The sequence below is a fragment of the Struthio camelus genome, chromosome 1 (genome assembly GCF_040807025.1).
Source record: "Struthio camelus isolate bStrCam1 chromosome 1, bStrCam1.hap1, whole genome shotgun sequence".
Classification (NCBI taxonomy): domain Eukaryota; kingdom Metazoa; phylum Chordata; class Aves; order Struthioniformes; family Struthionidae; genus Struthio; species Struthio camelus.
In genome coordinates this window covers 29,616,497-29,633,410 of record NC_090942.1, presented here as the reverse complement: position 1 = coordinate 29,633,410, position 16,914 = coordinate 29,616,497, and positions in this window count along the sequence as shown.

The window sequence follows — 16,914 nt, the reverse complement described above, 5'->3', positions numbered from 1 at the left end:
AGGAAAGAAGTGAGGGGCGGAACCCCTCGGAGGGATTGTCTTGCTCAGCCTCAGGCGTGGGAGAATCTCTCTCAGTTCATTGATGCTCTTATTTACATATTCTCTCACTGAATGCTGGGAAAGGTATTGTGTGAAGCAGGAGCTTACACTGTAAGACGGAATGGAGTTGGACCCTGAACATATTTCCATAGGTCCTAGATGCAGAACTAGATGTAGAAACAGAGTGCTACTCAGGACAGCAGAACATCACAGCAGTGAGGTGGTAATATCCTTGGTAGCCCAGCAAAGTACTCAGAACTTCAGAATTTCCCTGATAAGTCCCTGTATCCATGGCTTTGCAACTGAACCCCACCTCATTTGCACTCCTCAGCTCAGCTGTTTATCTCCGTGTGATATCTTGATCCTTTCCAGTATTATTAACATCTTTCAACGTCATGAGAATATTTCATTAGTCGAGAGCTGAAGTCTCGAATTTTACTGAGGTCAAATTTATGAGATGATTGTATGTTTATATTATCCCTTTTCCTCCATTATGTAAGTATAGACATTATAAAAGTTGTCAAGCGAAAGAAAATAGATAGTTACAGAATGTTTATAAGCCACCACAGTGCTGTGAGAGTGAAATTCCAAAGCTGATTGTAGGATGTCTCAAATATATAATTTTGATTACTGTTGTTTTACGGAGATCCATCCAAATTGGAACTGGCAGAGAAGAAACGGTAGAAAGATCAAAGACAAGGAATATCTATTTTACAGGTGGAGATTCAAAGAATACAGTTAGGGTAACCTGATAAGATTGAGTAAGGCTATAAATGCAGGCTGGGATGAGCTTTGGAGCAGAAGAAAAGTACTAAAGCCAAAGAAAAATGCTAGCAGAACAATATGAAGGTTTAAAGACTTCAGGAATAAACTCAAGCTCAAAAGGAGAAAAAGAAATCAGACCAGAAGAAGAGTGAGATCCTAGAACAGCTTCCCAGTAACAAGTCTGAGGGTAAAAAATTCTGTCCTGTTTAAAAATGGAGTTTGAGAAGTTAATGAAACACAAGCATCTGATGTTCTTTCCAGTAACACTGGGAGGCTCTATTCAATAACCTGGAAAGGTTTTTCTTCAGATCTTGTATCTCCACTCCTATAAGACTTTGATAGGACAGCCCAGGACAGCTGCCTTGAGCAAACTGGAAGGCAGTTGGCTTCTTTCTCATACCTTGAACTGGACTGCTAGGTTTTTTCGGACTCAGGAAAATATATTTCCTTGCCTCTATGGCCTCATTTATGAGCATTGCTTTTTAGCTTCATATTTAGAATAGCAGCTTTTCTGCTGGGCTTTCTTACCCATTAGGTCAATGATTGTTTTTTTAAAAATTCAGAGAGGCATAATGCACTCAGAGCTTCCACTGTTCAGAGACCCTAGAGAGCTTGAGGTTTGCAGATAACAGTCGAGTTACCCATTACTAAATTCAACTTCATTGCATGCTTACCTGTCTGGCAGCTGAAGAACACATCCTGCTGCTAGAAAGAATCTTTGAGCTCCAGAGACCCCTTTGATAACTATGCCAACAAAAAGCTACTACCACTTCATTTGTACTCAGCTATTCTGATCACCAAGCATGTGGGTGTAGGCAGGCAGCCCAGGATCCATCTGTTTCCTGTCCACTTGGAAGAAAATCGTCAGAGCTTCATTTACTCCTATACATCTGAGCATTAGGTTCAAAGAGTCTATTCAGTTCAAGATAAAAGCTATTCCAAGCTGTAGGAAGAGTCATCATTCTTTTAATAGGTGTGTAAGGTGGTCACCAGTAATAGTGCTTGGTGAGATTCTTGTGGACAGACTGATTGATTAAGCATTTCAAAATCTGTTCGCTCCTGTACAGTGGTCTACATTGTTACACTTCACAGTATTTGTTTTCTTCAGTCTGCACAGAGGCCATAGCTGCAATGTACTTATGAAGAATATTCAATAAAGGAGAAGCTGAGCGTCCCTGAGAGTTAGGTTCTGCCTTACAGATGTGACCTGCATTGTGGGACTGTGTTACATCACACTCCAAGGTTAAATTAAAGTTGGCCTTCCACCTCAGTATTGCCAGCTGAGGTGATTCTATCTTAGGGATTTTATTGTAAGTCTCATGATATTTCATATTTTTCTTAATCCTTGGCTCCAGAAGTCATGCAATTCACTGGGACTTAGAGTTTTCATTAAAAGGAAAACATTTTTTAGTCCTTGTGGGGTAGGAAGCAGTATGAACAGTGTATACCTGATAATACTCTTACAGCTGGATAAGTGAATCAAAAGAACCCCTACTTTGTATTTATTTGCTATTCAAATCTCATGACTTTTAAGTCTAGCTCGCAGGTCTGGACTCTTGACTGATGATTTATGAAATCTTGGCGATCACAATTTTGTCATCTTTTTCTGGTTGTGGTTGTCTGTATTAATTTACAGTACGGTAAACTGTACTGGAGTTCATGATGGCTGTTGTAGTCATGCTATACAAAAACCTGTATATCTGCATGCATTTTTGAATATATAGATCCAAGGGTATCCATGCACTTATATGGATGGGACACCCAGATAGAGATAGTATCTCGGAAGAATAAGGACTGTTTTCCAGTAACACGGATCATAATCTGGGTTTCCTGCCTTACTATCATACAGCACCTATTCAGTATGTAAGCGCCTTCAGGAGTCTGCTCTTGAGTGAAGGAATTAACATGAAAAAAGATAGAAAAATAATGCTTTCACTGTTCTATGTCTGTAGTAGAATATCACCTGAACAAAAATCAGTTAAGACTTTCAGAAAGTGCAGAGGGGACCGCACTCATGTGTCTTAATAGCGTGTTTACTTTACATGTCCAAATAAGGACAAAATATAGTGACTTCATTAAAAAATTATCTGCTTATGATACCAGCAGGAACAGTCAGTCTACTAGTGTGTTTATTATAGAAACCCCCATGATGGTCCCCACTGAAAATTTGGCCCACTTCAGGGAAACACTAGAGAGATCAGGAGCTCTGGCTACATCATGTAGGCCCAGTTAGATGCCATCCGTATCAGCTTTGGCCACTGACACTATTTTCAGTCAGTGGCATATCAGTTGTATACTCCAGTATTACACTTAAGACATTGGTTTGTTTAATCCAGTCTGGTCCTACTGCACTCGTCCCACTTACTATTGTCTTCCACTTCCAGGTCTTGTTACCTATGCATTCCAGCTTTATGTTGCACCTAATTCTTCCTTCTTTGGTCAGGAACATGTTGCTCAGGCACTCCAGTTAATTTCCCCTCATATTCGCCTGCTGTAACAAAGATCTTTCATTTATACAGTACACCCTAGCTGTCACTTGTATCCAGCACTCCATTCCTCTATGGAGGACATGTCACCCATGATAGCTAAGCCAGCTGTCATTCATGCATAGCACTTTCAACCTTATATCTAGGGCATGTCACTCATACACTTCAGCTGTCCCTTATACCAGATGTCCTTTAAATCTAGCACACCATTCCTCTATCTACTACATGTCTGTGTTCATTACAGCTGTCCCTTTTCCCTATCACTTTCCTCTCCTGTTCAATTCAATTGTTCACTCCATCTATGTTCTTCACTAAGCAATCCCTTTTCCGTCTATACACTACCTCCCTCCCTTAAAATCTCTACTTTACTTGTACATTGCGGCTGACTTTTGCACCTAGCACTTTGGGGTAGGTTCATAAGAGTGATTCAGAGGCCTTAATGAGTCTCTGGGCACCTAATCTAACACTTAGCCATCATTAGCACTTAAAGTTCCCTCAATTCAGCAGGTTTCTATGAAAGACTAAGTTTTCCCCATGAAGGCCTTTAGGTGCCTAAGTTTTGCTAGGTGTGCACGAGTAAAACTACTCTTGTCTAGACTGAATTTTTTGAAGCTCCAGTTCATGATTAGGGCCACAAAAGATTTACAAACCATGTGTTCCTCCACCTTCTTACCTCACAGACCCGCCACAATAACCACTTTCACAGCACAGCTATTGGACAAAAGGCAGGTTGATTATCCTTCCTCTTCAATGAGAGACTGGAAAGCACAGATTTAAATCAGATATAAATTTAAATTCTTTCTGCTCTACCTTCTTCAGCCACGGTTCAACACCAGGTTCTTCCTTCAGCAGAAGACTGCCCTAACTAAAGGACAATATAGGTTTCTTAATATTGTCTCTTACTTCAACCGCCCTCCCTCCGTCTCCAATATTTTAAGTAGAACAACTTAAAAAGCAAAAGAGCAACTGTAAGCGATAGTGTGAGATGTGAACTTCTGACTTATAGATAGCTTTGTGGTTAGATCTTTCAGGAAGAATGTAGGCTAAGATGGAATGAAGTTTTTAGTGTGATGACTTGGCTGCACGCCCTCATCGTTGTGAGTTATTAGACAGGGCCCTTGTATTTTGTTTTTATTCTTTCATCTCTTTGTGAAAAAGAAATGATACCATTTAAGTACTTCACTGCAGGAAAATGTTCACAGCCAAGAATGTTGTGAGTAAACAAACACATTTTTGAAAGGGCAAATTGCTTCAGCTCCCCTACTCTTCTCACCATTTCCTACTGCCTAGCTTCTGGTTCAGTTTCTATCCATTGGCACATAACTTCTTATAACATGGCTTGGGGGTCAGTGGGGATATAAATAGTTGGCAGATTGCTTGAAAAGTAGATACCACAGTGCAAAATCCTTTTTGAGAATTTAACCCTTCATCTATGGTAGGAAATGCATAAAACCAAGGAGGCTGGAAATGAAGAATTATGGTTTGATGCATAATAATTTCAAGTAAATCACCTTCCATGCTGATGATCCATTGAATCCTTAGATGTATGTTTTTTTGCCCACAATCATCATTTGAGCTGTGGCTGTGGTTCAGGTCTTCCACTCATCAAAAAGGAACTTCATTTAGGTCTGTTCTCTCTCTGCTGATCTATTATGCAACTTTTCAATCCAACCGTTGCAAGTTTGTCTTTGCCAAACACGGGGGCTAGAGGTGTGAGTTAAATTAGTTCTTTCTTGCAGTTTCCTTTTCAATTCTACATTTCCAATAACAGCGGTTGCTTGACTATACAAGGCTTCTGCATCACTTCAATCCAGTAGTGTTGCTGCCTTCGTACTGTAGTTAACTCATAGCTTTCTTCTTCCTGTCTGGTCTTCCTCTTTTTGTACTGATGTAGTTTCCACTTCTGTTCTTGCTTCACTTGCGTCTAAGTGTAATACTTTTCCTCTCCCTCCTGCCAAAGACCTTCTTTTCTTTCAGTGCTTCTCAGTCCAACTGCATCTTCAGTGACCACTTCTTTTGTTCCTGCTTACATGCTGCATAGTGTCTTTGGTGAAAAATCTTCTAATAGACTTGACAGTTCCACTGTAAATTCATCCTCCCTTCCTGCTCGTCCAGGGTTTCCCTTTGTAGGCTGTAGTATTCCTCCAGTGGTACTGAATAACTTCTCTGCAATCTCAGTCACATTTTTGCCCTCTTCGACTAATTTATCATTCATATATTCTCTTCCTTTCTCTTTCCACTTATTTGCATGGCAAAATTCCTCCAAAACAGAATTTCCAAGGCATCACTTCCCCCTTCACTCATTACTCTACTTGCTCTCTCATCTTTCCATAACTCCTTCCCCCTCATAAATGCAAATATATTTATTGACTCTTCCCCTTTAGCTGCATCATTTACCCCAAAGATCATTCTCTTTCTATTTCTTGATTGCCTTTATACCAACTCTTCCACTCTCTTATTTCTTTCTTCTTGTAACCATTTTTTCCCCAAATCTATTTAAGCTCACTAACTGTTCTAGAGTCTTCTGCTCTACTCTTCTTCATCCTGTCCTATTCAAATTTTGCTCCTTACAGTCCACTGAAACTTTTGCAAAAAAACCCTCTATGTTGTTAAGTTTCACTGTACTCTACCTATCCTGATCTTCAAGACCCTTTATTGAACTCTCATTCCTAAAATTTTGTTTTCCCTTACCCCTCAATTGTCTCTTATCCCTTTTTTCAAGTTATTTTCTGAGTTATCTGAATGTTCTTCAGAAAATATTCCTTCTTTATTGGTGTATTAGGCATAAGTTGCAGCGTTTCAGTAGCGGGAGCTGCAGGGCTGACCTGTGTGGGTGGAAGCCATGAACCGCTCTGTGCTGATCACACCTGGGTCCAGCCCGCTCTGAAACCAGTGCAAGCAACCCATTGCATGCCAAAACTTGGAGCCTCTGCTCAAATATACTTAAGAAAGAGATGAAGCTGCTGGAGGGGAGGAAGAAACGGAGGAGATGTATTGAAGAGGACATTGCAGGGGACATGGCTGGAGGCACACTTTTGGAAGGAGGCACTTTATGCCAGGGAAGGTACCTCTAAGAGGGCCTGTGTGTGAAGCACGCCAGGGCAGGGACACTCCTAAGGGACTGCAGCTCATGTAGGAGCCACACCGGGGCAGGGACACCACCAAAGGGACTGCAGCCATAAATGATCCACGCTGGGGCAGGTGCACCCCTGAAGAACTGCAGCCGCAGGTGACCCGTGCTACAGCAAAGACACTCCCAAGGGTCTGTAGCCCATACAGAACCCACACCAGAGCGGAGCAAAATGAATAAGAAGCCAGGAACAGTGGAGAAAAATGAGAGAGAAGCAAGAAGCAACCATTAGGCACATGACTCCTACCTCCTGCACTTCCTCACCAAAGGAAAGGAGTTGAATTGAGCACAACACAGAGAGAAAATAAGGGGAATTGAGACTAGGATGTGGAAGGATGGTGTTTGACTGAAGATGAGCCTAGTGAAGGCTGGGGAAAGGTGTTTCCCTAAGTGCTAGTTTAATTGTTTTTGTCTTCTTTTTTCCTCAATGTCGAAATCAGTAATCAAAATTTTGTGTTAATTGCCATAAAAATAAATTAAGTAAAATTCACTGACTTGAGACTGTTTTACCTGTGACAATGAGTAATAAGGTATTTCTGTGACAAAGAGAAGTCTGCGGTAGAAAAGAGAATGAAGGTTAGTGTTTCTCCTTTCTAAGGGGAAGTATCCTTCTAAATAGCCTATAGGTTCAATCAGTGAAAAGCTACCAAAAAGCATTTAGTATAGCCAAGATAAGGGCACCTCTAGGCCTTTTGTAGTTGCAGAAGTTTACATGCTTAAAAACAATTGTTAAAAAACCATATGAACTGGTAGACACTAATGAACCTATATCTGTGGACAGGGATTTTGCAAAATGCTTTAACAAATGTAGATGTCTAAATTCTTTCTGAAGTGAAATGTTCTTTCATGAACTTAAACTTTGCTAATTGCTGTCTACTGATGTCTATAGAGATGAAGCCCATATGAAGGCTAGGGGCTTTTATGTTGCCCAAAGTTTTCAGAATTTTGGTCTAGTTTGCTAGTTCTCAGCTCCAATTTTTCCAGTGTGACATTTTGTGCCACGCAGAAGACAATATCAGTCCGAATAAGGCTTTAGTTTGACATCTGAAGCAGTGAAAAATCTTTACACTTGCTCACTGCCTGTAGCTGCATGTATCTCTTCCGGAATAAACCTTCACTTATAAAAGGGCACAAAAATTTATCTTACAAAAATTGTTTCAAGACTTTCCAGTGAAAGCACTTGCTATGCAATCAGGTTCCAAAAATTCCTCAGTCAACACCTAAGAATTGGTTGATGTCACACCTCTTAACATCCTCATAAATGGATAACATCAGAATTATTTCACTGAATGTGTTTATAGAGAATAAGGTCGTCTACACCTGGTGCGGGCACTCTGAGGTGCTGACAACACTACTGACGCTGATTGCCTTGAAAGCAAATACACATGGTTTTAGTTTATGTCTGCCTGTAACTTACTAAACATATTTACAGGCTCAGTCTTGCAACCTGCTGTGTGAATACAATTGTATCCATGTGTGGACTATGGCAAAACAGGGAAGACAGATGATCTTCCTTATACAGACTTTTCCCAAATATGCACTAAGCAATTAGAGATGAAAAATCATTGCTCTCTTGTTTGTCTTTTCCTCATGCTGAAGGTCATTGCACTGGCTGTTGTTGATCCACAGCAGTTATGATCTTTTGGTTGGCTGTCCGTAGCAGGAAGGAATGTACATCTCTCATTGTGAATTTTGCAGTATTCCTTCACTGACTCCATTTGTCACCGCCAGAGATAACTAACTTCCTGGAGCACACTCCTCATTGTCTGAAACCAGAAGTGAACTCCATTTATATCATGAGCTATTAAGCCAGTCCTTGTCAACAAATCAGAATGCTTCATCATTGTCCCAGAGTTGTGAATTGGTCACGTGCCATCTTTTGTAATGATCTTGAGTCTGTTGACAAGGTTTGTTTGCTCATCTGGATTTGTGCATTACCTAGTGTAAAAAGGCCCCTGTCCTGGCGAAGGATAGATAAATTTAAATGATAAAATCAGTCATCAGTTTTATTAATGTGAATACAAATACGCATTCTCTAATTGTAGGGCCAGTACTTGACCCTACAAGTTGGAATTCATTGACTTGCCCACCTTTGATAATGGGGTCTTTCTTAATGTGTCCTGTAATAATTTCTCTGCTTCCTAAATATTAGTACATAAAATGGAGTATGATGCATCTGGATATTTAGAAATGGTGCACCTGAATATTTTAAAGAACTGCTTGAAGGACTTTTTGAACTTCTGTGAACAATGTTCATCAAGCTGGGGGTTCAGAGACTAAAAATAACTGTATATGGCAGAAAGGAAGGATTGCAAAAATTATGGCCAAATAATTTTACGTAGATTCTTGCCATAATATTCAGACATATGAGAGAATCAATATGTGAATATTTAGGGAAACTCCAATCAATAATTAAAAGTAAGCTTATTAAATAGAGTCAATGCTTAAAAAAAAGCTAATCACTTTCTATGTTGTGATTGACCCAAATCTAGCAATTTATCCTTATGGATGGAATCTTAGGTCTGTATGGAATGCCACTGTAGTTCAAGGGGCTCTACGAAAACAGAAGATTCTGTCCACATCGAGCAAATTACAGGAATGAAGCCTGCGTAGAAAGCATGGAGTACCATGGATTATGGGCTGCAATAAGACATTACACAAAGTGCTACCTAATACAGATTTACTGACTTGGAGATAAATACTCATTGAAAGTGATAGATTTCAAACAGGTTGACAAAAGGGAGAAGAAAGTAATTACTAGGGCAAGGCTTCTCAGGGGAGAGCATTATCTAGGAGTGCCAGGCAGCATCACTGTGGTCACTACTGGAATCCATCTTATTTCTAATGACAACTTTGTTATCTCAGCCATGGAAGGTAGAGAAGATTCGCCAAAGGCAAAATTTTAAAGGGATTAAAGAGTGTGGCCTTGTCCATTATGCAGATATAACGGATATTTTCAACATTACAGGTGACATGCCAACAAATCCTTCTCCCTCGCTACCACTGTTGCAATACCAAAGTGCTTATAAACACATTTCTGCCAGGGGTATTTTCAAAATGATGATTCTGTGTTTAAGAGTGTTCAAACAAAGTCTTGATGCTGGCTAACAATGTGCGTGAACCTCTATCTCAGTCTGAAATCCATGAAGCTTATGAATGGGATTTTTAAAACAGAGAGAAGTATCCTTTAGGATCTAATGCTACAGATATGCTCTGAGTCTGTTTACAACCTGATATCTGTCAAATGCCCAAGCAGAGGTCTAAGAGCACAGCACCATCCAAAAGGAAGTTATGTCCATAACTTGTCTTGACAATGAAGGATAAGCTTGACAGAAGTTTCAGGCTACTGAAGCATTTAGACCCAAAAAATCACGTAGACACCTTAATTCCAATTTAAGTAGAATTTAGGCATGTAAATTCAAAAACCAGAACTACTAAAAATTTTATTAAAATTGTATTTCTGAGAATAATTAGGCTGCTAGCTGTTGTTCGGAACACTTATGTTAACACCTTAAGTAAAATAACTGCACGTGTAGAACTGTGGCCAGCCTAGGTGGACAAAGTATGTCGGTCCTTAATGCTGATCTAAAATTTGAAACTACTGAATAAATAATAAATCAGGGTCTACTGAATTCCCTGGGTCAGTTCAATTCGGAGCACTCCTGTACATCTGAAAAAAGCAGAGTGCAATAAAATGCACAGTGGCCACAGTCATGATGTTATAGCCACAAGGCTATAACAGGCTAATATAAGCAGTCAATATGATATTAAGCAATATAAAAGGCTAACGACTGTACTATCTGCAGTCCTGCTCTCGCAAATATGTGCTATGAGAGTCTTCGCTACCCAGTGGAAAACAGTACGCTGGGGCAGGAGGAGAACTTCAGGCTGTGACTGCCAATCTCACATAAACTCTGCAGTCAGAGCCTAGCTTCAGAGGAGTTCTGCGGCACTTCAGACACAACCATACTTCCTATTAGCTAGCTTAGGTTTGGACCCTTGCTGCTGCTTGATCTTCCTCTTCCTCAGTAGTCCTATTGTTGTGAATATTCTTTTTAGTGTTTAACTGAATTCAAGCACTAAACTTGGACTTATGAATTCACTTCATAAAAGGTAGGTATGGGATATGTGAGCAATGTCATGCTTAAGGGAAGAAGCATATGGTAGAACATGATGGAGGTATTGGAGTTGAAAGGACAATAGGCAAAGTCACAATTGACACTGCCACAGTTCTCACTGAAGTTTAAACTAATCTGAATTACTTCGTAAATGTATTAAGTCTCATAGCTGAGTAGTTGCTATGACCAGTGATAACTTGTTATGCCTCAAGAACTCACTTGTGTTTGATTTTTTGTCCATATTTCAGTACCTTCGCGAAGCCAGGGTAGGGAGCTCTTAAATTAAAGCTTTCAAAGTGTCAGCTGTAGCTATGTAGGAGGTGTAAGACACAGGGGTACTTATGTTTTGTGAGGCTCTGTAACTTGATGTCTGAGCACTGTCCAGCTCGCTAAAGAGCATGATCATCAAAGTCCCAGACAGCCCATTGGCATGTACATAGGAAGACACTTCTACATTTAGGCAAAAGCACAGGATACTGAAGAACAGATGGGGGAGGGGGGGGTCCTACGGGAATTACTCAGTAACACTTTCGTGTCTGGAAAGTACCTAAATACTGTTGCAGATCTCACTCTTGGGCGTCTTTCTGTTTAGCACTTAGAGTTAAATCTTCACAGGTGACAGATGTTCCACATTGCAGCTCTCAGGCATTACAAGTCTTAAAGTACTCTGTTGCACACTGAAACACTGAGCTCCAAGTTAAGGATCCACAGCTTTTATGAAGACTGGTGCTGAAATCACAGTAGGCAGCACACTGGGTGAAAAGCTATTCTAATTTAAAAATGAAATGGAACATGGGTTGCCAGGATATGTGTTCTTCTAAGCACACTCAGCAGTAAGTCCTTGCATGCCTAAAGAAATTTACAGGTGACAGCTTAAGCAGCTAGAGCTTTAGCTGCCAAACCTTAGCAAGCAATCTGAGAATTCAACTTAGACTTAGCTACTTACAATAGCAGTTAGTGCCAGGGTCCTTTTGTGCACCTAGGTCTGAATTGCTGAAAGAGTGATGGCTAGTGCCAGAACATATCTCTTGAGTTATTTGCACTGGCTTGTCTAGCTCCAAACTCATCGTGCTGATTTTCAGCAGCTTTATTCCCATCCAGTGCAAAGGGTTTGGCTATTTAACTCACGGTCACAATTTCCATCTTGCAAAAAAGCAGTTTCCATGTCAAAGAAGGAGGAACTCTGTCTACTTACAATCAGTGTTTAAATTACATGTAGCACATCCAAAGCTGGAAACAAAAGGCAGAAGGTGAGCATGTGTCAGGTTTAAAATAGGAAAAGTGTACAGCTTCTTTACAAAGCAAATATATCTTCAATTTCTGTGATCACTTCTCATGCTAGTTAGTGTGGAGTAACCAATGCGGCAAGAATTGGGAAGCTGAAACAGAAACGATAACCAAACAGCAGTAAATGGTTCAGGTTTGTTCCAAATGTTAGTACAACACGGTAAATGTAGGACCCCATATGTCTGAAGTAAAATTTCATTTGAGAGGAAAATGAATACAATCATTAATCAAAGATGACTAGGGAAAAAAAAAGATGAGAAGACAGCTATCTGGAAAGCAGCAAATAGAAAAAAGAATGCAAGTGACAAATACATATAACAAGCAGCACAAGAATTAGTAAGTAGGCCTGTTGCAAATGGATTTGTATTTTGTGGTTGATTGATAATTCTTAACTGAATACATTAAGATTGCAACATAAACTCATGCCTTATTAGTCCTCAGAGAATCCACAGGAGAGAACAGCCATTAAGAAAATTAGCCATTGGAAAAGCTTCATTTACAGATTTTGCCTGACCAAATATTAGAGACTGTATGAGAGAGAATCCTTCAATGCTGAGTGTATTTTCTGGTGTCTAATAAAAATGTGGACTCTCACTCTAAAGCTTTGTTCTCTGTGAAGACAATGCTAGAACCTCTGTCTGTCTTTTCTACCCAACAACCCATTTTTATCAATCATATAGAAATAAAATACTTTTTAGGTTTCTACTCCTTTCTCAAATATGGCTGAACCTGAAATTGCCAGCAGGTTAGAGAATTGTTAGAGATGAGCAGACAAAGAGGTACAGACACATGATATCTTATGGGATAATATCCATTTCCTTAGAAATCCAGCCAAAAAATTCTAGAACCAAATTACTACTATCTGTGGATGGACTTAGCTGTTTGCAACTTTCTGGAAACCTGCTCAGGATTGGAAGGTGTACACTATCCAAGTTTTTCCATTCTCTGTGGTCTTCCAGACCAATATTACCGTGAGTGATGGAGAGTTAACTGTGTGAAAATTTAAAACTATTAAGAAAAAATGGTATAGAGAAAATTTCACAGAAATTTTCGTGTAAAAGTAAACAGACATATTTAAAATGCAAACAAATATTGTCAATTTACACAGTCCTTACAACAGCAGCTGGTAAGTGAAGAGATGAGGAATCTGGGTTTATATAGTATAATCATCAGAAGCGTCACCACTAGCAGCGGTATTTTAAAAAGAAAATGTCGGTAAATAAATTCTGTTAGCAATCTGATCATCTGAAAGAATATTAGGAGAGCTTTGAGCATATGCCAGACCAGGCTCAAAACGGAGCTCTTAGCAGATCTATGCAATTAAGTGGGGAGAATCCAATACACATATTCCAAGCTAGTGGGGCAAGAGTAAGCTCTAGTATAGAAACCATTAATTTCATCCAGCATTAGATGTCTATATCTAAATTAGGCAGCCTAAAGAACTTCTGTTGAAACAGTGGGGGGAAAAAACAGCCCTCTCAAAATGCTAGCACTTTCTTTTCATAGATATCTGTTTAGTTGAGAAGATAAAAAGACTGGATATCCACAAAGTATGTATTTTACAAGTTTTACTTCTGATTTGATCTAGCCTGGTCCCATATGGGCTGCATGCCCATTGGCAGGTGGAGTGCACTCTAGAGCACATATTCTGATTTATTTTCATTTGAAAGGAAACCACTTCATGTGCTGCAAAGCCACTCCATTATGCAAACCAAAGTGCACTGAGTGGGGATAATTGGGAGATTCTCTTCAAAAGTGTGCTTCTGATTTGGACTAACACACTTAGCTATCCATCTTAAATACCTTAGATATCTAACTTCCAGGTATGTCAGTATCAGAATACGTCACATTGAATAAGGCTAAGCAATACTTAATGAAGAGGCATGCATGTTGCTGCTGTGTAAGGCAGAGTGATTCTGGCCATGCGCACAGTGGAGGACCACTGGTATCTGGGGAACTTTGAGACCAAAAGCCTGCTCCTGGCACCTGGTGAGTTGTCTGCAGATCACCAAAAAGGATTTTTTTGGTTTAAAAATACTGCAAATTTGAATATGCGTGTTTGTTTCTGTACCATTGTAGGCATTCAATATCATTTCTAGATCTGAAGTTTACTTTCACAATTCATCCTATTCACGTGCCTCAGATTGCTTTATATAAGCGTTTGTTTGATATTTTCTGTTTGGATGGGTTCTTCATTATTTTATGATCTAAGATCGGCTGATACTTAGACATACTCATGTATTCTCTGCAGTTTTCCTGAAAAATGGATTGAAAGCATTTTTTAAATAATACTTCTTTCCCGAAACTAGTTTGACCTGCAAGCTTTTCTGACCCATCTCTGAAAAAGCACACGACATTACACTTATGCAGATGCACATACACAACATTCATTTTCATATATGTTCTTATCTGTCGATAAGCCTGTGGCAAGCATGTCTCTTGTCAACTGATTAGTAAGAACACTACAGCAATGCCACTAATCTCAAGCTTGTTGTTAACAGTAGCAATGATAGAAAGATCTGATCATGATCTGGTAGAAAGATCTGGTAGCTGATGATTATAAAAGAGTGCACTTCAATTGATTCAGCTGCTTCTCTTACACCAAATTCATAGCTGAAGAATGGAGGCTTTCTAATTTTTTTATGAATATTTATCAGCTTGCATAGTTTTAAGCTTTTTAAGGGTTTGAAGAACTAGACTACTAACATGCAAGAATCAATTCTGAATTAGACATGCCCTGTATGAGTGGTTATGGTTTCAAATGTTGCAAAGATGTATCTAAGAGCAAGCACATTGATCTATGATATCCCTACAGTGCTATATACCTACACCTACAAGGTTATCTAGTCCTCTCCTCAGGGCCCAGTCATCATATTACATTCTGCTAAGTCTTCTAAAGCTTTCGCATTCCTGCTTAAATTTGTTTGGAGAGAATGAAATGAAGAAATTTTGGTGAGAATAGGCAAGAAGTCATTTTACATCCAGAGACTTCTGAAATTATGTATTAAAAAAAAGTCTATATTTTAACATAAAAGGTATTTGAGGCCTTTTTCTTTGACAAGCCTGGGGAGATTAAAAAAACCTGCCTTATTCTTGGGATAATTTGGTAATATCTTTGAACATCCATTTCAGTGCAACAATCCCACAGTAGACGCAGTGGTCTACTGGTTAGAGCAGAGAAAGATGCCATCTGGGTTTCATTTGTAACTGTGCCGCTGACTTGCTTTGACACCTTGAAAAAGGCATTTGACATCACTATGGCTCAGCTGTAAATGATAATTAATTACAGTTGTGTCCAAATGCTCCAACCAGGATGAGGCCCAAACATGCCTGCTACTGTATAAACCATGTCTGACAGTATCCCTGCCCTGAAGAATCTAATTTAAAACAAGACACAACAAGCAAATCTGACACAGAAAGAAAGGAGGGAATAGAGAAGAGGAGGGTAATGAAAATAAGATAATGAGGTTACTTAGGGAGCCATTACAGAATTTGAATGTTCCAAAGCATTAATTAATTGATTAATTAATTAAAATTAGCTCTCCCTAACTGCACCACAATGTCTTCACCACGGATTCTGTGTAAATGCCATAGCAGAAGAAAATCCTGAACAGGGACTTAAAGGATAGTAGAGGTCAAGGCCTTTGGGTTAGGTCTGACAGGTTAATCTATACATCAGAGTGATACAGAGAGAAGTGCAGAGCTGATAAACAGAAACATAAGCCTGACGTCCCTAGAGAGAAGGAGCAATTTACATTAATGTAGAAATAGATAACAGTTTGTACTAATTTTTGAAATCTGAAATAAAAAGCATTTTTAAGTGTATTTTCTTTATTATTTTACTGAAAATGCCATAACTAACCAAACAATAATAACAGAGATGCAGACTGGATTTTTTTTTTTGTTCACTCATTAAAATCTGTGATTTTCCCTTCTTTGAGTAGTTAATAGCAAGTGAAGTTGAAGAGAAAATGAGCAACAGGTCACCAGTGACTTATCCCTTTTCCTTTACATATCATTGCTATCTTTTCCCTTGCATGTCAAATAAAAACCAAGGACTTCTCTACTAGCAAGAATTTCTCTTTCTCTCTCTCATATCTGAGTTCAATCTTCAATTTGGCCAGTCTCTTCTCCTCTTTTGAATCAGCTCCTACCCCTTAGAAATATGTGTTTTTCTCCTACTCCTCTTGCCTCTTTAGAACATCATTTTCTTCCTTGCCTTTTTCAAGCTGTCTTTTAGTCATTTGTTCTTCCCATGTAATCCTTCCACCTCCATCTTAGTTGGATCTGAGATCAGAAGATCATCTACTGCCAGACATATAAAACGGGCTATGCTATTTCATCTAATTTTGCCTGTAGAGGGGACCAGTACAGCATCTCAATGGGAAGAGGAGAGTAGGAATCCAGACATACCACATTACTGATTTGTCATAGGTAACTGGAGCAACAAAGAGTCCTACAAACTGATCAAGTCAGAAAATTAGAAAGGGAAAGAAGGGGCTTTCTCCCATCATCATTTGCAAAACATACAGTGAAGTGAAGATAGTCATACTAGATGACTAGATGGCTTAGTGTACAGCAAGATTAATTCAGAGGATTCTCTGTAGACATGTAGCTAGTAGAGCTGGCTGGAAAACAAGAACTCTTTATGATGAGTTCATTTTTATTCTTATCTATTTGAGGTTTTGATGAAGAAAGAAAATGAAAGAGAGTTTTCAGAAATATTCACAAGCCAAAGACATACCAGCCAACAGCTTGGAGACGGAGACCTCTTTTGGGAAATCCAAAGCTGAGGGCTAAGCTTCCCAATTCGCACTACAGACTAGTCTCTGCTTCTCTTTGGAAGCTTCATCCTGTATTTAGTCATTCAGTGAAATTTTCAAAACTGAATAGGCTCCTTGAAAGAAACTCAGTTTTTAATTAAGCAGACTATTTTAAGCAGGAAAAGATCATGTTTCAACCTGTTTTAACAGCTTGCATCCCTGCTCACTGAGAGCTGAAGTCAGTGGCAAAAATTCCAGTGATATCATTGTGGCAGGATTTCCACCTAAGAATCTGTCTCAGTTTGCTGCCAGCTAGAAAAATGCAG